Raw genomic sequence first — 23,599 nt, forward strand, 5'->3', positions numbered from 1 at the left:
GGGACCTAACTCATGCCTTCAATGAGATCCCCTAACTTGCTTTCTGAAAGACATCACCTCTGGACCCCTTAGGCACTTCACACACCTTCCCTCCTTGCCTCTCCCACACTCATATGCTTGTTCAGTCCTCCCCACAGCAGGCTCCACTCAGGGTTTGGCTCTCTTCTCAGAGTGAATATTTGTGAGTGATTTCTGAGGTCTGCCACTACCAGCCCCCTCCTCACTCCCTGTCCTTCCCCCATGGCACTCAGTTGGCCTCCCATCCAGTACCACACTTCCACTCAATGTGGAATGTATAAGTTTTCTTTGCATCCCTAGTTTCACTTAAGATAACTGTTTGTGGGAGTCAGTTGGTCATGTTTTCCTTGTCGCTCCCTGTGGTTTCCAGAAGTGGAAAGATCCAGAACCAGGCTGCTAACATTTCTACCAGAATCAGAAGACCAAAGGAATCTTTTAACAGATGTAAATCTGATCATGACACTCCCCTGCTTGAAAGTCTTTGTTTCAAATTGTATTTAGCAGTAATCTAACATCTTTAAGGTGGCCCGCAGAGCCTTCTACAAATGCAATCTGTGCTTACCCAACTTCACAGCAAGCCATTCTCCAGTCTCCCATAAGCCCTTCCACTCCACACTCATCTTTCAGTTTCCTGAATAAGTAAACACTTTGTATCAGTTAAGGTCCAGTCAAGGAGACAGAAGCCAACACTAAAATTTGAAAAGGGAAATTTTAATGTGAATAGTTGTTAAATAATAAAAAGTGGTTAACTACTAAAAGGGATCCAGAAATTGCAGGCGCAAAAAAAAGCAGCTACTATTTATGGACAGAGGGGACAATGCAGAAACTAAGGGTTTAGGAGAGCACTGAGTTTCTCACCTCTTCAAAGTGGGCTTGATTATCATAGGAACGTGCCACCTGCTGAACAAACATGCCAGAGGGTGTGGGCCAGAGCTGGTCCTTAGAAGCTGCCTGCCATTGGCCAGAGGTGGGTGGGCTGGAGATAATCTTTAGAAATGGTCCACCATGTGGGGGAGCTATAGGGTTGCCAGAATTAGCAAGTGAAAGCACAATCGCAAATATTGCAAGAAACATACTAAAAGTCATTTGTTGTTTAACTGGGTGTCCTGTATTTTATCTGTCAGTCCTCGAGAGTGGTGCAGCCAAAGCTGCCATGGAAGCAGCTGCAGGTAAGTAAAGTGTGGCCTGAGGGTGCAGCCGGGGCAGGTCCAGAGAACCACTGATGCGAGCGCCACTGGGTCTTCTGTACACTGATCCATTGGCTTGCACGCTGAAAAGAAAGAGAACCAGAACCCATAAGGAATGTGCCTTCCTGTCACCATCACCTTGCCATGTTCCCCCAGTGCCCTCTATTGACAAAGCCTAACATTGAGCCAACTGGCAAAGAAGAAATGTTTCACAAAGCAAGGCCAAGAAGAGTGGACTGGGGACCGAGACTCCCATTGCAGAGCCCTGCCATGTGAATGCCTTTTGTCTGCTCTTTGTCTTCAACTCTCCACTTAAATGTCCCTTCCTCTAAAATGCCTTCCTTTCTTTACCCACAATCTAAATCAGTAGCTCTCAAGCCATCTTATGTTTACTTTTCCTTTATAGCATTTGTCACCATTTTAAATTATGTATTTGTGCAATTATATCGTTAAAACCTGTGTTGCTCACTAAAAGCTGGTGACTTTTCTTCAGTGCTGTATATACCCAGTAGGTAGTAAATCAATCAATTAATTTATCTCAATCTTGTTTTAACCAAATGGATTTCTACCATGTGCTGATAGTACTACCAGCTAGAGTACTGGGTATGAGGTGATAAGAGCTAAAACTAAAGGACCAAACCAGGGCCAATTCTTTATGCCATGCCAAGTAATTTGAACTTTTTTTTATCTTAAAGGTCCTAGGGAGCCATTGATCTAATTTGTTTTTAGTCAAGATGTCTTCCAGGTTCCTGGCATGAGCAATTAGATGGATGGTTGGGAGTAGTTACTGGGGTAGGAAAAGGAAGAAGCGCAGTTTGCGGGGGTAAGTAAGGATAGATGCTAGTTACAGGGCAGAAGATGAAAGCTAATGAGGTCTGCCTTTCAAAATGTGCTTGGACATGTGTGACATTCAGGTAGAAATAGCCAGTAGGTAATGATATGGAATTTGGAAGGGAGGTCCAGGCTGAAATAGAGATGGGAGTCATCAGCATTTAGGTGGTAGTTCAACCCATGGAGTGGCAATCACCCAGAGAGACACTAGAGTGAGAAGAGGACTGAGGACAGAACTCTTAGGTCTATCAGTATTGAAGGGGACAGAGACAGAGAAGCTTGCAGAGGAGAATGATGAAGAGCTGCCAGACAGGTGGGAGAAATACTGCGGGTCCATGATGTTGCAGAAATCAAGGAGGAAAACATTCAAGTAGTGAAGAGTCAAATTTGGCAGAGGGGAAAAATACAAGTTGTGAAAAAAAGTCCACTAGATTTAGCAATGAGGAAGTAATTGGTGACTTTAAAAATGAGCAGTTTGGGCTTCCCTGGTGGCGCAGTGGTTGAGAGTCCGCCTGCCAATGCAGCGGACACGGGTTCGTGTCCCGGTTTGGGAAGATCCCACATGCTGCGGAGCGGCTGGGCCCGTGAGCCATGGCCGCTGAGCCTGCGCGTCCGGAGCCTGTGCTCCGCAGCGGGAGAGGCCACAACAGTGAGAGGCCTGCGTACCGCAAAAAAAAAAAAAAATCATTTTCAGTGAAGAAGTAGGAGCAAAATGTGGACTGTAAAGGAGTGGGAGGTGGGGATAGTTAACTAGTGCAGCCTCTGCCTTCCCGATTAAGTGGGCTATAGACGGAAGGAGAGAGGAAAGAGGAGATGGGTTTTAAAAAGCAATAATTTTTTAAAATCTCAATACAATAAACTATGAATAAATCACAAAGATAAGTAAATGACCACCAAAAAAACAACCCCACTCTTCATTCGGAAATACACAACAAAAAACATTCACCTCCGTTTTACATAGAAAATCGGAACAACAGTTAAAGAATGCGTTTGTGTGCATGTGTGTACTGTTTTTCTAGGATACTCAATTGAATGATGGATTAAAGAATGTAAATTGCAAAAACTGTATGATATATATTGTCAAATTATATTGGTACTTTATAACGTACAGCTCTTTATAATGGTACAGTTATAATGGTACAGCTCTTAAAAGCTGTACCATTTTACACTCCAACCAATAATGTCCGAAAGCACTCGTTTGCCCCCCTACTTTTACCAGTGCTGGTTGTTATTAAGCCTTTATTTTTGCCAATCTGATGCATGTAAAATGATCTCTTTTATTTCCCTAATTGTAAGTAAAGTTAGTGATTTGTTCCCATGATAGTTGGCTGTTTGTGTTTCTTTTCTGTGACCTGTCTGTATCCTTTGTCCATTTGACCTCCAAGGACTTTAAGACATTATAATAATCACATGTTGAATATGTAATAACTATATATCATATGTCTTTAGAAGTAAAAGATGCAGTAAAAATATGAGCAAGAAGTAACTATTGAATGATTAGGCAGAATTTTTAAAGAAACTAATAGATCCTGTAGAAATTAAAAACACAAAAGCTAAAATTAAAAATTCAATGGACTGGCAAAACCAAATTAGATACAGCTGAAGACATCTGTGAATTGGAACAGTACAACAGTACAGAGACAAAGAGGTAGGAAATATGAAGAGAGCATGGAGAATAGAATGGGAAATCTAAAATATATTTAAACTGGAGTTCCATAAAGAGAGAAAACAATTTGGGATGGGAAGCATTCGAAGAGATAGGGCTGAGAATTTTCCCGAATTATTGAAGGGTAGGAATTCTCAGACAAGATCCACAATGAATCCCAAGGAAGATAAATAAAATGAAGTCCATGCTTACATATATAGTCAAATTGCAGATTATCAAAGACAGATTTTAAAAGCAGCAGAGAGGGGGAGAAAAAAGACTACTACAATGATATGACAATTAGATTGACATCAAATGTTTCAACAGCAAGACGATGGGCCAGAATTCAGAGGGGTATCTTCAATGTGCTGAAAGAAACAACCAACTTAAAGCAATCATACAAGAATGAGGATGAAATAGAAAAAGAAAAGCCAAGAGAATTTGCCAACAATAAATCCAATACTAAATGAACTTCTAAAGCGTATATTTCAGGGAGAAAAAAATCCCCAAACAAACGTCTGAGCTGCAAAAAGAAATGGTAAGCAAAGAAATTTATACATATGTAGTTTAATCTAAAGCAACAATAATAGTGCCTTCTTCTAAGGGAGAACTAAAATAAAATACTGGATAATAATAATATATATGACAGGAGGTGGTTAAAGTGTTCTAAGATCACTGTATTTTTTTTCAGGAGAATAGCAGAAAAATGTATTAGCTTTGGCCTTGAGTTAAAATGTAAAGGATCGTCACTAAAATAATAAAAATAGAGCATATAACTTCCCAAAAGAGGAGGTAACAAAAAAATCCAAAAGAAGGCAGAAGAAGAAAAGAAACAGAGAAAGCCAGACAAACCAATCTTAGATGGTAGAAATAATTCCAAATGGATTAACAAGCATAATACATGTACTAAGCTAATAAAAGAGATTGTCTAATTGGATTTTTAAAATCTAGATGCACTGCTTAGAAGCAACATCTAAAACAAAAGTATGCAGAAAGATATATACCAGGAAACCCTAAATGAAGCTGATGTAGCCAAATTAATAGCAAAGAAAATATATACACATCTGTTCTCAAGCACACATGGAATACTTAAGAAAATATTGGTTTTTAAAGGTCACGGGAGTTAGAAGGGTAAGGGAAGTTGAAGAATAATTATTGCCAATTGGCAAAAATCAAAGAACTGTGAATAATTGTTCTAATGTGCCAATACCACACAAATTCTTTTTATTGGAAATGCCTTTAAATATCAGAAGCTATTATTCATCTATTAACAAATAAATAAATAAAGCAGAGTTTCTATGAGATCAAAAAAAGTAGCCTATCATGTTTTCTGACCATAAAGAAGTTAGGTTAGAAATCAGTTACGAAAACGCATGTATAAATAACTTATGAGTCAAAGAAGACGCCATAGTGAAAATTTTAAATTATTTAAAATTTAAAGAAAATAAAAATATTGTCTATCAAAATTTGTGGAATGCAAATAAAATGGCCCTTTGAAAGTAATGTATACCCTTAAATGCTTATATTAGAAAAGAAAGGTTAGAAATTAATGGGCAGGGACTTCCCTGGTGGTCCAGTGGTTAAGAATCCGCCTTCCAATGCAGGGGATGTGGGTTTGATCCCTGGTTGGGGAACTAAGATCCCACATGCCACGGGGCAACTGAGCCCACGCACCACAAACTACAGAGCCTGCACACTCTGGAGCCTGTGTGCCACTAGAAAGCCTGCGTGCTGCAACTGAGACCCGACGCGGACAAAAATAAACTTTAAAAAAATAGTCTATATATATTAAAAACAAAAAAAACAATGAGAGAATTAAGTAAAGTGACTGGGTAAAAAATATTAACATACTGAAAATTAACATACCATAATGAACCATAACTTGAGAATATTGTGCAATTCTGAGAAGCCTATTTATGAGAAGAGGGCTCAGAAAGGACTTCAATGATGGCAATGTTTCTTCAAAGACCCTTCTTTGAAGGAGGAATGGAAGAACCCTGAGTGTTTGGCTTGGAAGAAAGAAACCTCTTTTAGAATGGGGTTGCTTGATAGCTTCCTTTCTGGCTGGAACAGATAATGTGTCTCAGCAGAAAACCCACAGATCTCTTAGGACACATTTGGGCAATTCCACTGAAAAAAATTTAAACACTCTTTACAACAGGGTCTCTCAATTGTGGCACTACTGACATTTTGGTCCAGATAATTCTTTGTTGTAAGGGCTGTCCTGTGCATTGCAGGATCTTCCATGGCATCTACTAGATGTGTAGCAGTGCTACCAGTTGAGAACAACTGCTTTAGATAATCACTTGGTACTTATACAATCATAAACACAACCAGGCATTGAAACCCCACAGTATTACTAGGTGATCATCTAGATGATACAGGATATACTGATGATCATTTAAAACCTTATAATTGAAATGGAAAGACAAAATTGGAAAAATTTTCTGGAAAAAAATGTGCCCGTCTCCCCCTACCTCCAGTTTAAGAAACAACATAGCAAACCTTAATCATGAAAGGGACCACTTCTCTTATTAACAGTTGAGAAGACTACGGTTCTACCAGCTAAAGAATGTCACTCACCTTCTGGCTCAACAAGGATTAAGTCATTAGCCACTGCAGTCACTGACCTTCAACACACCCTGAAAGGAGTTCAGGGTGGAGATCAGAAATGGGGCACTCCATGCTCTGGGAAAACTGGCAGAATAGGACTTCATATAGATATTTTCGGGAGATTTTATGAACCCAGTTTCTTGCATCTTCCCATACTTAGAAAAACACTGAAATCATTATCTGTGCCTTGTGACCAGCAGCAATCTTCTACCAAGCTGTGTGCTTGATTACACATACCCCTTCTCCAAAATCACAGATGTACTAACCTCTCCCCATACCTCTTCAGATCACTTCTTCAAAGCTATCTGAGAGGTTGTCTCCCTGACTATAGTCCTAAGTAAGTCCCTGAATAAAACTGAAACTCACAGCTCTCACATTTTTTTTTATTTTAAATATTTTTATTATTTCCGTTGACAGTTCTCAGGCAACCAGCCCACAGTGCCACCACTAATAAGTATCAGGATGAAAGCTAAAGGTGCAGGAAATCTCATTCCAGAGTTTTCCAACACACACACACAGGCCTCACCCTTAACATATTTGTACTCAGGAGCACAAATTTATTTATTTGATTAGACTTATTTATTAGACTTATTCTGTGCGATTCCAAGGACCAAAACTAGGTCATACCAGAACCCAATTCCAACGCCTAATACGGGAAAACGTTCAAGTAATATGTCAGAGTATAATTAAGGGAGAAAAAGATAACTTGATGCAAACACACAAGTGATAGAAGCAGCAAATACTTTGGTGGACGAGATCCCCTTGACAAAACACTAAATCGCAGCCGGCATCTGCTAATAATGTAGAAAATCTAAGTTGATTTTTGCATCAATGACCAATGGAATTCTACTCAGAAATAGGACTCACTCAGGCCTGAAACAGTGATGACCAGCCCTAGAGTTGTCTGTGCCTTCCAGTACCAGCAGGGTTGGCCAGAAGCACTCTTTCCACAGCAAAGAACCTAAGTAGTACTACCGCCAGGTAGACGCAAATTCCACCACGGGATTCCCCAATTGTCAGCCACCTCCAGGAGGAGGAAACTACAACTCCCGTCAGACAACGCTAGCTGAGGTGGGCGGGCTCTCGCCGCGCGTGGGCGGCTCTGACCAATAACGACTGTCGTTACAGAGAACAGTTTGGCCGCGTTTGTAAAAGGCCGTGGCAGGCGAAGAGAGAGGAGGTGAGGGCGGTCATCAGCTGGGGGCCTGGGACGGCGGGGTGGGGGGCGCAGGGCAGGTAAGGGGGCTGTGTTGACAGAAGGCGGGGGCGGCAATGGGACAAGGGCGTAGAGCTGGGAATCCCGGCGGATAGCGTTTCCCAAGAGCAGGGTGCCAGGCAGGTGATGCTTCTGCTTGGGCCTACTTAGGACCGGAAGTGAGCGGTCGCGCGGGGAGGATGCCGGGAAGCAGGTCCCCGGGTGGGTGCGTCCGGGGGCTGGCCGCATCCCGGAAGCCAGGTGGGAGGTGCGGGTCCCGCAGGCCGGATGACAGGGGTCTTGTCTGCGTGGCCCCGGAGGCCTTTCTCCACTCTTCCGAGGCAGTGCGGGGCAATGGAAGCACCCTGGACCTGGAGTTGAGAGTCCTGGCTTCTAGTCCTGCCCCTTCCTCTCACTTGTGGTTTGACGGAATCCAGCAGATTCCAAACTCACGTTAGATTATCTAGAGGCCGGCTGAGGGACATTAATCAAATCACTACTTTCTCTGAGCCAGTTTCTTCATCTCTAAGATAAAATAATACCTACTTCACAGGATCGTGGTGAGCATACATGAGTAAATGCATGGGAAAAGCTTACTTGTACTCAGTAAACGTTAGCAAGTTTATGTTTTATTTATGGTGATCGTTCTCTTCACTTACTGTGCTTCACAAGCCTTAAACGGCATTCACCAAACTGTATATAGCTCTACAGCCGAATAGTACGGGGCTGAAAACCCAGCACTACAGGGAGTGTTCGTGGGGTAGCTCTTCCAGCACCAGTCCGTTTACACCATCTGAGGAGGCTGTTGAGTAAACTTGCCAGGGAGAGGAGACGCTTTCCTAGGCAGGATTCAAAAATACAGGTTCTTTATGAAACTGCACTCCTTCTTGGGTGGGACCCAACCAAAACTCAGACCAGGACTCCAACCCCCCTGCACCTCACATTGGGAATTGAACCCACAATCCCTGACTTAGGAGGGGACTCGAACCCACTGTCTTTTAGTTGAAACTGCTCACCTGGTGTCAGGACTTACTGAAGCTCAGAGAATTCAGCGTGAGGCAAAGTGGCAGGTGAAGAGTGAGTTTATTAGCATAGGAGGCTTGTGAGAGATACGAGCTGGACAGCAGGGGAGCACAGCCCTGAGAACAAAGAGGGCTATATTTTTATAATCAAAGAAAAAGTGGGGAGAGGAGAACACCACCTTCTTCCTCAGTCTTGGGCAGACGTCAAGGCTTACATCATCGGTTCCTCCTTTGACCCTATCTGGTCTAACCCGGACTGCCTTGGCGCTATTTAAATCATATGTATATTAGCAAAAGGGTGGTAAATTATACTAAGATATGGTAATCCATCTCAAGTTTTTGTATAATGTCCCCTCTCACCTAGTTTCTTTCCCCTTTCATCTATATTCCTGTCTTGGCTACATGCAGAAATGCTACTCTTCAAGGATCATTAACTCCCTGACTTCATGTAACAAGATTCAGACCCCATATCTATTGTCTTGTGTTGTAACTACCAGGATTTGTGGCTTGAGTGTGTCTGGTGTTTGGATGCACCTGGTCTTCCTTCAAGATAGTGTGGACTGTTGCTAGGTTACTGGATTCTTTTCTTGAGTGGTCATTAGCTTACATCAGTCTCCCAAACTCCCTTAAAATTCCCTTTCTCTCTTTAATCCCCTAGTGGGATTTCTAAACTAACTAATCCTACTCTATCCCTGTCATTTACAAATTGTGTTACTTGTTTATGTATGCTTTCAATATAGAATCTGTAATAAGTGATACTAGTACAAGTTTAAAATTCAAATCGTATGGAACAGTGAAATGTGTATCTCCTTCCCACTTTCTGTTTCTCAAGTCCCCAGTCCCTTCTTCTGAGGCAACATATTCTGTATGTGTGTATCTCCCCTGTCTTTTTTCTTTTTTAAACCAAGAGTATCACATTGTACACGAAGTATTATACCTTTTTTTACTCCACAGTATATCTTGATATTTGTTCCTTATCAATACATATAAATCTGATTCGTTTTAGGGGCTCTATAGTAGCATATTGTATGGTTACACCATGATTTATTTAGTTAGCTCTTAGGCTGCTTCTGTTCTTGTGCAGTTATGGACAGCCTTGCATGGAGTACCCCTGTACATATTTTGTGTTCATGTGAGACTAGAACTCATGAAATCTTAAAAGTGGAATTGCTACGTCAAAGTGTGTTTTAAGTTTATTTACATCCTTTTAAAGACGATATTGCAGTTTACACGCCCACAATAGTGTACAGTGCCTATTTCTCCACATCCTCATGTGATAACATTTATCTTTTGTGTCACTTTGCTGAAGTCTTGTTTTCATTTGCCTCTTGCTTATTGTAAGGTTGAATTTGGGACGTTTAAAATCATTTTTCGGGAATTCCCTGGGAGTCCAGTGGTTAGGACTCCGTTCTTCCATTGCTGGGGGCCTGGGTTTGATCCCTGGTTGGGGAAATATCTCACAAGCCACATCGCCAAAAAAATCATTTTTTTTCTTTTTCATAAGCTGTCTTTTTATGCACTTTGCTCATTTTTTCTAGTGGGTTTGCTTTTTTCTTATTGTAAAAATTCTTATTTTAGGAAATTAACCCTTTGTTATTTGTGTTCCAAATATTTTCCCTTTATTTTTAATGACAGATTTATTGAAACATAAATCACATAACATAAAATTCACCCTTATAAAATGTTACAATTCAGCGATTTTTAGTATATTCACAGAGTAGTGCAACCTTTCATTACCCCAGAAAGAAACATCACACTCAATGGCAGTCACTCCCAGTCCCGCCTTTCAACCCTAGCAACCACTCCTCTTTCTGTCTCTGTGCATTTGCTTATCCTAGATGTTTCATTTAAATGGAAGGTAAGGCTTTTTATGTCTGGCTTCTTTCACTTAGTCTAATATATCAAGGCTCATTCATCCATGCTGTAGCATGTATCAGAACTTCATTCCCTTTTACGGCCAAATAATATTTCATTGTGTGGATATATCATATTTTGTTTACCCATTCATCAGTTGTTGGACATTTGGATTGATTCTACTTTCTGACTTTTATGAATACTACTACAGTGAACACCAGTACAAATTTTTGTATGTTTTCAATTCCATTGGGCATATATAGATATAAATATAGATATAGATAGATATAGATAAAGATTCTCTTGGGAGTCATATGGTAACTCTGACATTTTGAAGAACGATCAGTTTTCCAAAGTGGCTGCACCATTTTGTAATACCATCAACAATGTATGAAGGTTCCAGTTTTTCTATACCCTTGTTATTGTCTATCTTTTCTTAGTCATCTTAGTGGCTGTGAAGTGGCATCTCACTGACATTTTGATTTGCATTTCCTTAGTGACGTGATATTGAATATCTTTTCGTGTGTTTATTGGCTATCTGTATATCTTCTTTGGAGACGTATCCATTCAGATCATTGGCCCATTTTTATTTTTTTGAATTTTATTTTATTTTTTTATACAGCAGGTTCTTGTTAGTTATCCATTTTATACATATTACTGTATACATGTAAATCCCAGTCGCCCAATTCATCACACCACCACCACCACCCCCACCACTTTCCCCCCTTGGTGTCCATACGTTTGTTCTCTGCATCTGTGTCTCTATTTCTGTCCTGCAAACCGGTTCATCTGTACCATTTTTGTAGGTTCCACATATATGCATTAATATACGATATTTGCTTTTCTCTTTCTGACTTACTTCACTCTGTATGACAGTCTCTAGATCCATCCGCGTCTCTACAAATGACCCAATTTCATTCCTTTCTATGGGTGAGTAATATTCCATTGTATATATGTACCACATCTTCTTTATCCATTCATCTGTCGTTGGGCATTTAGGTTGCTTCCATGACCTGGCTATTGTAAATAGTGCTGCAATGAACACTGGAGTGCATGTGTCTTTTTGAATTATGGTTTTCTCTGGGTATATGCCCAGTAGTGAGACTGCTGGGTCATATGGTAATTCTATTTTTAGTTTTTTAAGGAACCTCCATACTGTTCTCCATAGTGGCTGTATCAATTTACATTCCCACCAACAGTGCAAGAGGGTTCCCTTTTCTCCACACCCTCTCCAACATTTGTTGTTTGTAGATTTTCTGATGATGGCCATTCTAACTGGTGTGAGGTGATACCTCATTGCAGTTTTGATTTACATTTCTCTAATAATTAGTGATGTTGAGCAGCTTTTCATGTGCTTCTTGGCCATCTGTATGTCTTCTTTGGAGAAATGTCTATTTAGGTCTTCTGCCCATTTTTTGATTGGGTTGTTTGTTTTTTTAATATTGAGCTGCATGAGCTGTTTATATATTTTGGAGATTAATCCTTTGTTGATTCACTTGCAAATATTTTCTCCCATTCTGAGGGTTGTCTTTTCATCTTGTTTGTAGTCTCCTTTGCTTTGCAAAAGCTTTTAATTTTCATTAGGCCCCATTTGTTTATTTTTGTTTTTATTTCCATTACTCTAGGAGGTGGATGAAAAAAGATCTTGCTGTGATTTATGTCAAAGAGTGTTCTTCCTATGTTTTCCTCTTTTTTTTTTCTATAGTGTCCAGTTTTACATTTAGGTCTCTAATCTATTTTGAGTTTACTTTTGTGTATGGTGTTAGGGAGTGTTCTAATTTCATTCTTTAACATGTAGCTGTCCAGTTTTCCCAGCACCACTTATTGAAGAGGCTGTCTTTTCTCCATTGTATATCCTTGCCTCTTTTGTTATAGATTAGTTGACCGTAGGTGCGTGGTTTTATCTCTGGGCTTTTTATCCTGTTCCATTGATCGATATTTCTTTTTTTTGTGCCAGTACCATGTTGTCTTGTTTTAAAAAATTTATTCATTTGTTTATTTATTTTTGACTGTGTTGGATCTTCATTGCTGCGCACCAGCTTTCTCTAGTAGTGGCGAGCGGGGGCTACTCTTTCTCATTGCGGTGGCTTCTCGTTGTGGAGCACGGGCTCTAGAGCACAGGCTCAGTAGTTGTGGCTCACGGGCTTAGTTGCTCCGAGGCATCTGGGATCTTCCCGGACCAGGGCTCAAACCCGTGTCCCCTGCATTGGCAGGGGGATTCTTAACCACTGTGCCACCAGGGAAGTCCATATTGTCTTGATTAGTGTAGCTTTGTAGTATAGTCTAAAGTCAGGAAGTCTGATTCCTCCAGCTCCATTTTTTTCCCTCAAGACTGCTTTGACTATTCGGGGTCTTTTGTGTCTCCATATAAATTTTAAGATTTTTTTAAGACACAGACCTACTAGAGAATGGACTTGAGGATATTGGGGGGGAGGAACGGTAAGCTGGGACAAAGTGAGAGAATAGCATGGACATATATATATTACCAAACCTAAAATAAATAGCTAGTGGGAAGCAACCGCATAGCACAGGCAGATCAGCTCAGTGCTTTGTGATGACCTAGAGGGGTGGGATAGGGAGGGTGGGAGGGAGGGAGACGCAAGATGGAAGAGATATGGGGACATATATATATGTATAGCTGATTCACTTTGTTATAAAGCAGAAACTAACACACCACTGTAAAGCAATTATACTCCAATAAAGATGTTTAAAAAAAAGATATTTTGTTCTAGTTCTGTAAATAAAACACCATTGGTAATTTGATAGGGATTGCATTGAATCTGTTGATTGATTTGGGTAGTATAGTCATTTTCACAATATTGATTCTTCCAATCCAAGAACATGGTATATCTCTCCACCTGTTTGTATCATCTTTAATTTCTTTCATCAGTGTCTTATACTTTTCTGCATACAGGTCTTTTGTCTCCCTAGGTAGGTTTATTCCTAGGTGTTTTATTCTTTTTGTTGCAATGGTAAATGGGAGTGTTTCCTTAATTTCTATTTCAGATTTTTCATCATTAGTGTATAGGAATGCAAGAGATTTCTGTGCATTAATTTTGTATCCTGCAACTTTACCAAATTCATTGATTAGCTCTAGTAGTTTTCTGGTGGCATCTTTAGGATTCTCTATGTATAGTATCATGTCATCTGCAAACAGTGACAGTTTTACTTCTTCTTTTCCAATTTCTATTCCTTTTATTTCTTTTTCTTCTCTGATTGCTGTGGCTAGGACTTCCAAAACTGTGTTGAATAACAGTGGTAAGAGTGGACATCCTTGTCTTTTTCCTCATCTTAGAGGAAATGGTTTCAGTTTTTCACCATTGAGAATGATGTTTTCTGTGGTTTGTCATATCTGGCCTTTATAATGTTGAGGTAGGTTCCCTCTATGCCCACTTTCTGGAGAGATTTTATCATAAATGGGTGTTGAATTTTGTCAAAAGCTTTTTCTGCATCTATTGAGATCATCATATGGTTTTTATTCTTCAATTTGTTAATATGGTGTATCACATTGATTGATTTGTGTATATTGAAGAATCCTTGAATCCCTGGGGTAAATCCCACTTGATCATGGCTAGTATTTTGTTGAGGATTTTTACATCTATGTTCATCAGTGATATTGGTCTGTAATTTTCTTTTTTTGTAGTATCTTTGTCTGGTTTTGGTATCAGGGTGATGGTGGCCTCATAGAATGAGTCTGGGAGTGTGCCTTCCTCTGCAGTTTTTTGGAAGAGTTTGAGAAGGATGGGTGTTAGCTCTTCTCTAAATGTTTGTTAAAATTCACCTGCGAAGGCATCTTGTCCTGGACTTTTGTTTGTTGGAATATTTTTAATCAGTTTTAATTTCATTACTTGTGATTGGTCTGTTCATATTTTCTATTTCTTCCTGGTTCAGTCTTGGAAGATTTTGCCTTTCTAAGAATTTGTCCATTTCTTCCAGGTTGTCCATTTTATTGGCATAGAGTTGCTTGTAGTAGTCTCTTAGGATGCTTTGTATTTCTGCAGTGTCTGTTGTAACTATTCTTTTTTTCATTTCTAATTTTATTGATTTGAGCCCTCTCCCTCTTTTTCTTGATGAGTCTGGTTAATGGTTTATTAATTTTGTTTATCTTCTCAAAAAACCAACTTTTAGTTTTATTGATCCTTGCTATTGTTTTCTTTGTTTCTGTTTCATTTATTTCTGCTCTGATCATTATGATTTCTTTCCTTCCACTAACTTTGGGTTTTGTTTGTTCTTCTTTCTCTAGTTCCTTTAGCTGTAAGGTTAGATTGTTTATTTGAGATTTTTCTTGTTTCTTGAGGTAGGCTTGTATTGCTATAAACTTCACTCTTAGAACTGCTTTTGCTGCATCCCATAGGTTTTGGATCTTTGTGTTTTCGTTGTAATTTGTCTCTAGGTATTTTTTTATTTCCTCTTTGTTTTCTTCAGTGATCTCTTGGTTATTTAGAATGTACTGTTTAGACTACATGTATTTATGTTTTTTATGTTTTTCTCCCTGTAATTGATTTCTAATCTCATAGCGTTATGGTGAGAAAAGATGCTTGATATGATTTCAATTTTCTTAAATTTACTGAGGCTTGATTTGTGGCCCAAGATGTGATCTATCCTGGAGAATGTTCCGTGCACGCTTGAGAAGAAATTGTAATCTGCTGTTTTTGGATGGAATGTCCTATAGATATCAAATAAATCTATCTGGTCTATTGTGTCATTTAAAGATTGTGTTTCCTTATTAATTTTCTGTTTGGATGATCTGTCCATTGGTGTAAGTGAGCTGTTAAAGTTACCCACTATTATTATGTTACTGTCGATTTCCTCTTTTATAGCTGTTAGCTGTTGCCTTATGTATTGAGGTGCTCCTATGTTGGGTGCACATATATTTATAATTGTTATATCTTCTTCTTGGATTGATCCCTTGATCATTCATTATGTAGTGTCCTTCCTTGTCTTTTGTAACATTCTTTTTTGTTTTTTAAAGAAGATGTTGGGGGTAGGAGTTTATTAATTAATTAATTAATTTTTGCTGTGGGGTCTTCGTTTCTGTGCGAGGGCTTTCTCTAGTTGTGGCAAGCGGGGGTCACTCTTCATCGTGGTGCACAGGCCTCTCACTATTGCGGCCTCTCTTGTTGCGGAGCACAGGCTCCAGATGCACAGGCTGAGTAGTTGTGGCTCACGGGCCTAGTTGCTCCACGGCATGTGGGATCCTCCCAGACCAGGGCTCGAACCCATGTCCCCTGCATTAGCAGGCAGACTCTCAACCACTGTGCCACCAGGGAAGCCCATCTTGTAACATTCTTTATTTTAAAGTCTATTTTATCTGATATGAGTATTGCTACTCCAGCTTTTTTTTGATTTCCATTTGCATGGAATATCTTTTTCCATCTCCTCACTTTCAGTCTATATGTGTCCCTAGGTCTGAGGTGGGTCTCTTGTAGACAGCATATATATGGGTCTTGATTTTGTATCCATTCAGCGAGCCTGTGTCTTTTGGTTGGAGCATTTAATCCATTCACATTTAAGGTAATTATCGATATGTATGTTCCTATTACCATTTTCTTAATTGTTATGGGTTTGTTTTTGTAGGTCCTTTTCTTCTCTTGTGTTTCCCACTTAGAGAAGTTCCTTTAGCATTTGTTGTAGAGCTAGTTTGGTGGTGCTGAATTCTCTTAGCTTTTCCGTCAAATCTGAATGAGATCTTTGCCAGGTAGAGTAATCTTGGTTGTAGGTTCTTCCCTTTCATCACTTTAAATGTATCATGCCACTCCCTTCTGGCTTGTAGAGTTTCTGCTGAGAGATAAGCTGTTAACATATGGGAGTTCCCTTGTATGTTATTTGTTGTTTTTCCCTTGTTGCTTTCAATCATTTTTCTTTGTCTTTAATTTTTGTCAATTTGATTACTCTGTGTCTCGGTGTGTTTCTCCTTGGATTTATCCTGCCTGGTACTCTCTGCACTTCCTGGACTTGGGTGGCTATTTCCTTTCCCATGTTAGGGAAGTTTTCGACTATAATCTCTTCAAATATTTTCTCGGGTCCTTTCTCTCTCTCTTCTCCTTCTGGGACCCCTATAATGCGAATGTTGTTGTGTTTAATGTTGTCCCAGAGATCTCTTAGGCTGTCTTCATTTCTTCTCGTTCTTTTTTCTTTATTCTGTTCCATGGCAGTGAATTCCACCATTCTGTCTTCCAGGTCACTTATCTGTTCTTCTGCCTCAGTTATTCTGCTATTGATTCCTTCTAGTGTATTTTTCATTTCAGTTATTGTATTTTTCATCTCTGTTCTTTAATTCTTCTGGTATCTGTTCTTTAATTCTTCTAGGTCTTTGTTAAACATTTCTTGCATCTTCTCGATCTTTGCGTCCATTCTTTTTCCGAGGTCCTGGATCATCTTCACTATCATTCTGAATTCTTTTTCTGGAAGATTGCCTATCTCCACTTCAATTAGTTGTTTTTCTGGGGTTTTATCTTGTTCCTTTATCTGGTACATAGCCCTCTGCCTTTACATCTTGTCTATCTTTCTGTGAATGTGGGTTTTGTTCCACAGGCGGCAGGATTGTAGCTCTTCTTGCTTCTACTGTCTGCCCTACGTTGGATGGAGCTAAGAGGCTTGTGCAAGTTTCCTGATGGGAGGGACTGGTGGTGGTAGATCTGGGTGTTGCTCTGGTGGACAGAGCTCAGTAAAACTTTAATCTGCTTGTCTGCTAATAGGTGGGTCTGGGTTCCCTCCCAGTTGGTTGGTTTGGCCTGAGGTGACCCAACACTGGAGCCTACCCGGGCTCTTTGGTGGGGCTAATGGCGGACTCTGGGAGGGCTCATGCCAAGGAGTACTTCCCAGAACTTCTGCTGCCAGTGTCCTTGTCCTCACGGTGAGCCACAGCCACCTCCCGCCTCAGCAGGAGACCCTCCAACACTAGCAGGTAGGTCTGGTTCAGTCTCTTATGGGGTCACTGTTCCTTCCCCTGGGTCCTGAAGCTCACACTACTTTGTGTGTGCCCTCCAAGAGTGGAGTTTCTGTTTCCTGCAGTCCTGTCAAAGTCCTGCAATTGAATCCCATTAGCCTTCAAAGTCTGATCCTCTAGGAATTCTTCCTCCCATTGTCAGACCCCCTGGTTGGGACCCCTGACGTGGGGCTGAGAACCTTCACTCCAGTTGGTGGACTTCTGTGGTATAAGTGTTCTCTAGTTTGTAAGTCACCCCCCCAGCAGTTACAGGATTTGATTTTATTGTGATTGCGCCCCTCCTACCGTCTCACTGTGGCTTCTCCTTTGTCTTTGGATGTGGGGTATCTTTTATGGTGAGTTCCAGCGTCTTCCTTTCGATGATTGTTCAGCAGTTAGTTGTGAATCTGGTGCTCTCGTGAGGGGGAGTCTCATTGGCCCATTTTTAAATTGGGTTGTTTGTCTTTTTATTGTTAACTTATAAGTCCCTTATCATATATATGACTTGCAAATATTTTCTCCCATTCTGTAGGTTATCTTTTCAGTTTCTTTTCTTTTTTTTTAATTTTATTTATTTTTTGGTTGCATTAGGTCTTCATTACTGTGTGCGGGCTTTCTCTAGTTGTGGCGAGCGGGGGCTACTCTTTGTTGCAATGCACAGGATTCTCATTGCGGAGGCTTCTCTTGTTTCGGAGCATAGGCTCTAGGCACGCAGGCTCCAGTAGTTGCAGCACGCGGGCTCAGTAGTTGTGGCATGTGGGCCCTAGAGTGTGCGGGCTTCAGTAGTTGTGGTGCTTGTGCTCAGTAGTTGCGGCTTACGGGATTAGTTGCTCCACGGCATGTGGGATCTTCCCAGACCAGGAATCAAACCCATGTCCCCTGCATTGGCAGGCAGATTCTTAACCACGGTGCCACCAGGGAAGTCCCTATCTTTTCACTTTCTTGATGTGTACTTTGAAACACAAATGTTTTTAATTTTGACGAAGACCAATTTTTCTATTTTTTTTCTTTTGCGACTTATGCTTTTGGTGTTATATCTAAGAAACCATTGCCTAATCCAAGGTCTCGAGGTTTATTTGTTTATTTATTTATTTAAAAAAATTTTTTTTTAATTTGTTTATACATTTTGGCTGCGCTGGGTGTCAGGTGCGGCATGCGGGATCCTTTAGTTGCGGCACTGTTTTTAGTTGTGGCATGTGAACTCCCAGTTGTGGCATGCGTGCAGGATCTAGTTCCCCAACCAGGGATTGAACTCGGGCCCCCCACATGGGGAGCGTGGAGTCCTCCCCACTGGATTACCAAGGAAGTCCCAGTCACGAAGATTTATGCCTGTGTTTCTCCCTAAGAGTTTTAGCTCTTACATTGATGTCTATGATCCACTTTGTTAATTTTTATATACAGTGTGAGGCAGGGGTCCAACTTCATTTTTTTGCAGGTGGCTATTCAGTTGTTCCAGCACCATTTGTTGACAGGACTGTTATTTTCCCATTAAATGATCTTGGTGTCCTTGTTGAACATCAATTGACCATAAATGTGAGGGTTCACTTTTGAACTCTCAGTTCTCTTTCACTGATTTGTATATCTGTATGTCTAAGTCACATTGTCTTTTTTTCCTCCAGCTTTTTTGAGATGTAATTGACATATAACATTGTGTAAAGTTTAAAGTGTGATATGCTTATATTGCAAAATGATTACCACCATAGCATTAACTAACGCTTCCATCACATCACATAATTACCATTTCTTGTTTGTGGTAAGAACATGTAAGATCTACTCTTAGCAACTTTCAAGTATAAATGCAGTATTGCTAACTATAATAACTATGCTGTATATTAGATCCCCAGAACTTATTCATCTTATAACTAGAAGAGTTTGTACCCTTTCACTAACATCTCCCCATTTCTCCAATCCCCTAGTCCCCTGGCAACTACCATTCTATTCTGCTTCTATGAGTTTGGCTTTTTTAGGTCCTACATATAAGTGATGTAATACAGTATTTGTCCTTCTCTGTCCACATTGTCTTAATTTGCTTTGTAGTAAATTTTGAAATCAGGAAGTGTAACTCCTTCTACTTTGTTCTTTCTCAAGATTGTTCTGGCTCTTCCAGGTCCCTTGCATTTCCCTATGAATTTTAGAATCATCTTGTCAATTTCTGCAAAAAAAGGTATCTGGGCTTTTGACAGGGATACATTACATTGTATCTGTAGATCAATTTGAGGAATAGTGCCTCTTAACAATATCAAGTCTTCTGGTTCATGAACATGAAAAGATGTTTTTCCATTTTTTAGGTCTTTAATTTCTTTCAATTATGGTTTGTAGGTTTCATCATACAAGTGTTGCACTGCTTTTGTTGCTTAGTTTCTTTTCATCTTCGGACTTAGTTTAAGGTACCTTTTTCCATGCAGAAAAATTTCATTTTTATGTAATCAAATATAATGAGTCATAATTTTTAAATGGGCCAAATATTTGAATAGTTATTTCCCCAAAGAGATAGACATATGGCTAAGTAAGCACGTGAAATTTTGCCAACATCATTATTCATTAGGGAAATGCAATAAAAACCAAGTGAGATACCACTTCACACCCACTATAGGCAAATGGCTATAACCAAGGAGACAGTAACACGTGTTGGCCAGGAAATGGAGAAAGGAACCCTCATGTGTTGCTGGTGTAAATGTATAATGGCACAATCACTTTGGAAAACAGTTTGGCGGTTTCTTAAAATCTTGTACGTAAACTTACCCTACCACCCAGTAATTCTAATTCTAGGTATCTACCCAAGAGAAATGAAGACATTTGTCTACACAAAGACTTGCATGTTAATGTTCTCAACAGTGTTCGTGATAGCCCTGAAGTGGAAACAATCCAAGTATCTATAAGGTGGTAAATGGATAAACAAAATGATATAACCATACAGTGGAATACTGTTCAGCAATATAAAGGAATGCAGTACTGATATATGCTACAATGTGGTCGCACCTTGAAAACATCATGTTGAATGAAAGAAGGCAGACATAAAAGGCCACATATCCTATGATTCCATCTATATGAAGTGTCCAGAAAAGGTAAATCTATAGCAACAGAAAGTAGATTAGTGATTGCCTAAGGGTGGGCATGGTGATTGACTCCAGAAGGCAAGAGGGATCTTTCTGGGGTGATGGAAGTGTTCTAAAACTTAATTGTAGGGATGGATACCTAACTCTATAAATTTTATAAATATTATTGAATTATACACTTAAAATGGGTGAATTTTATTGTATGTAAAATATACCTCAAAAAAGAAGTTTAAAATAAAACCACTGAAATAAATAGGAAAAAATTAATCATTTCTGGATTTAATATTTTCTGGATTCTGGGTTTTGTGTCATTTAGGCCATCCTCAATCTGATATCCTTAAAAAATATTTTAAGAAAAAAATTCTCTCCTTTTTTTTGTTCTACTGCTTTAGCAGTTCCATCTTTTGTAGTTGAATGTTTTATCTGCCTGGAATGTATTTGAGTATAGAAAGTGAGATAGGATGAAGAAGATATATTTAATGATGATAATATTTTTAGAAGTAGAACTTTTTTCTCCCAATAAAATCTTATTCTGTACCCAATAAATTAAGAAAACTAAAAACAATGTTCAGAATCTTTTCTACTGAAATATTTGCATCTATGTACTGAGGTCAATGTTTAGGATGTTCATTGCAGCATTGTCTAGAACTAAAAACCCACTGGTAGAGCTGGTTCAACTATGGTCTATTCACACTACAGATTACTGTTCAGCAGCTAAAGATGGTGTTAAAGCCATTTGTGCTGACATGGGAAGAAATCTATGGAAAAATGTTAAGAAGGCAAACTTCAGAACAATGAGTATAATATAATTCAATTTTTATAAAAACAAAAACCCACATCCATACATATATGTATTTATTTATTTATAAAGAAAATAATCTGATGGATATATGGCAGCCTGTATTACTGCCAAATAACTGTATTTACTCTTGAAAAGTGAGGATTTTGGGGGGCATGTAGGGATAGTGGTAGTGATAATAGTGGGGCATAAAAGGGTCTTTAGCTTTTTAGTTTGCTTTTGCACCGTTATTTTGTAAGATGACTTGTCTTTTAACATTTTTTTCAATTTGCATTTTTGAAAAGATCATAGATTTACATGATTTTTTTTGTTGTTTTTTTTACAAATACTTTATTTATTTTAATGAAGCTGGTACAATGTCCATTTAAAACCCATATCCCAGGCCAATAAGTATAAATAAAGTCAAAAAGAGCAGCACTCTGCTGTATACACTTCTGCATGAATAACTTTAACTCCTAATGAAAATTAGAACTTTTCTGGGATCTTCTGACAAGATTTTTCTTTCATCTTAAAATGCTTTCTCTTCAGTGAAGCCATCTTTGGAGTTAGTCATTATTTTCACCACCTTGACTCCAACCTGCTATTCCTCTTCTTTTGGTCCAGACCCTCAGATTTTAAAAGTAGCTTCAAGTTAAGGAAAGGTCATTTTTCCACAGTTCAGTTCTCTGAAAAACTTCCATCTCCCACGGAAAGTCACAGTCCAGGAGTGAAGCGATCACATGCTAGAACTTCAGGGCCAATTGGAAAGTCATTATGAGCACTCGCATTAGTCAATCTTATTTATCACAAGCCTGTAAATGCACAGTCCTGGAAAAGGCGGGCTCTCTGTGCACACATGTAATTTTTAAAAAGGAGAGGGCGTTATGAACTGGGCTGAGGTTTGATCACCAAAAATCAGCACAATGAAAACAAACAATAACGAATAATGGGCACTAGAATTCAAATTACCAGATGTTCTAAAGAGATGGGGTGCCAGTTTTCAATTCTGTTTTGAACACCACATTACAAACGAACTATTTTTAAAAATAAAAAGGATTAAGGGGAAAGAAAAAAATAAAAATATCTAAATCGTTGAACGACCCCCTGCTTGTTCCTGATCAACTTCAATCACATCTTCTTCCTCCATTCCCAGTTCTTTTGGAGTGTTATTATCAGCAATTCAAAGAGAAACCTGAGTGAATTCATGGGAACTCCCTGTCTTTGACAGTATGATTCTTTGAGTTTCTTGAGATGTGTTGTCATTTTCACTTTGAAGTGAATCTCACTGCTATCCTGTCTGATGACTTTGAGTTTAATATATTCTCCTTCCTTCTTATCCCCCAAGTCCTCAGTTGAAGGTTTTGCCTCCTGGTCAGACATGGTGACTGTGGTTTCCCCTGGGGTCTCCGCACAGCAGCGGCCTCGGGTAGGCAGAACCTCGCTCTGGGGTCTACAAATCCGTCTCCCTTCCCCACAGCACAACACAGCGGCTCTACATGATTTATTTACAAAATAAACTATAACTGGCAAATAATTCCTCCCTTAATGAGCAAAGTTGTTCTGTTTTTACACTTTAATGATAATATGACATCATCATCATCAGTGTAATTTTAAAATTGAATTATATGGACTTCCCTCGTGGTCCAGTGGTAAAGAATCTGCCTTACAATGCAGGGGACGTGGCTTCAATCCCTGGTCGGCGAACTAAGATCCCACATGCCACAGGGCAACTAAGCCCACGCGCCACAACTACTGAACTCGTGTGCCTCAACTAGAGAGCCTGCTGTGCCGCAAACTACAGAGCCCGTGCACTCTGGAGCCCGCGCCACAACTTGAAAAGAGAAAACGCCATAACGAGAGAGAAGCCCGTGCGCCGCAACGAAAGATCCCACATGCCACAACGAAGATCCCATGTGCCACGACAAAGACCCGACTCGGCCAAAATAAAATAAATATTAAAAATAAAAAGGGTTTTAAAAAATTGATTTATATATAAAACAATCTGAAGCTCAGAAGTTAAAAGACTTGGTCACAGAGATAATTGACTTTGGAACAGCATTTTCTTCTAAGAACTCATGTTTGGCTGAGTGACAGTACCTATCAAAGAAGTTTATTGACCTAAGAAGGAAATGCTGTGTAAACAGGCTAATGTCTCTAGGTCAGTGGTTTTTAACAGGTGATTTTGCCCCCAGGAGGACATTTAGCAATATTTGGAGACATTTTTGTTTTTTTACAACTTGGGGAAAGTGTGTTGACTGCTACTGGCATCTGGTGGTGGAGACCCGGGATGCTACTAAACATCCTGTGATGCATAGGATAGCCCCCTGCAACAAAGAGTTACCCAGCCCTACATGTCTGTAGTGCCACGGTGCAGAACCCTGCTGTAAATCATATTTCACAAAGCTTTATTCACTCAGCAGATATTACAGTTGGGGGATTAGTTCATAGCCAATGAGAAGGTGGGCCTTCTTA

General features: G+C 39.6%; 1 protein-coding gene and 1 pseudogene across 4 annotated transcripts in view; one reads left to right on the forward strand and one right to left on the reverse strand.

Annotated features, from left to right (window-relative positions):
* Positions 1 to 7,460: 7,460 nt before the first annotated feature.
* LOC307195773 (uncharacterized protein C2orf42 homolog) overlaps positions 7,461 to 23,599 on the forward strand; it is a 42,374-nt gene continuing 26,235 nt past the window's right edge. For all 3 annotated transcript variants that reach the window (XM_079940225.1, XM_079940227.1, XM_079940226.1), the window contains exons 1-2: positions 7,461 to 7,474; positions 20,063 to 20,358. The gene's annotated coding sequence lies outside the window, so the exon portion shown is untranslated. The remainder of the gene's footprint in view (positions 7,475 to 20,062; positions 20,359 to 23,599) is intronic.
* Positions 21,086 to 22,612, reverse strand: LOC307196181 (small ubiquitin-related modifier 1-like; annotated as a pseudogene). The gene has a single exon. The product of its transcript is annotated as a small ubiquitin-related modifier 1-like (transcript).

This window comes from Stenella coeruleoalba (genome assembly GCF_951394435.1).
Source record: "Stenella coeruleoalba genome assembly, chromosome: 13".
Lineage (NCBI taxonomy): Eukaryota > Metazoa > Chordata > Mammalia > Artiodactyla > Delphinidae > Stenella > Stenella coeruleoalba.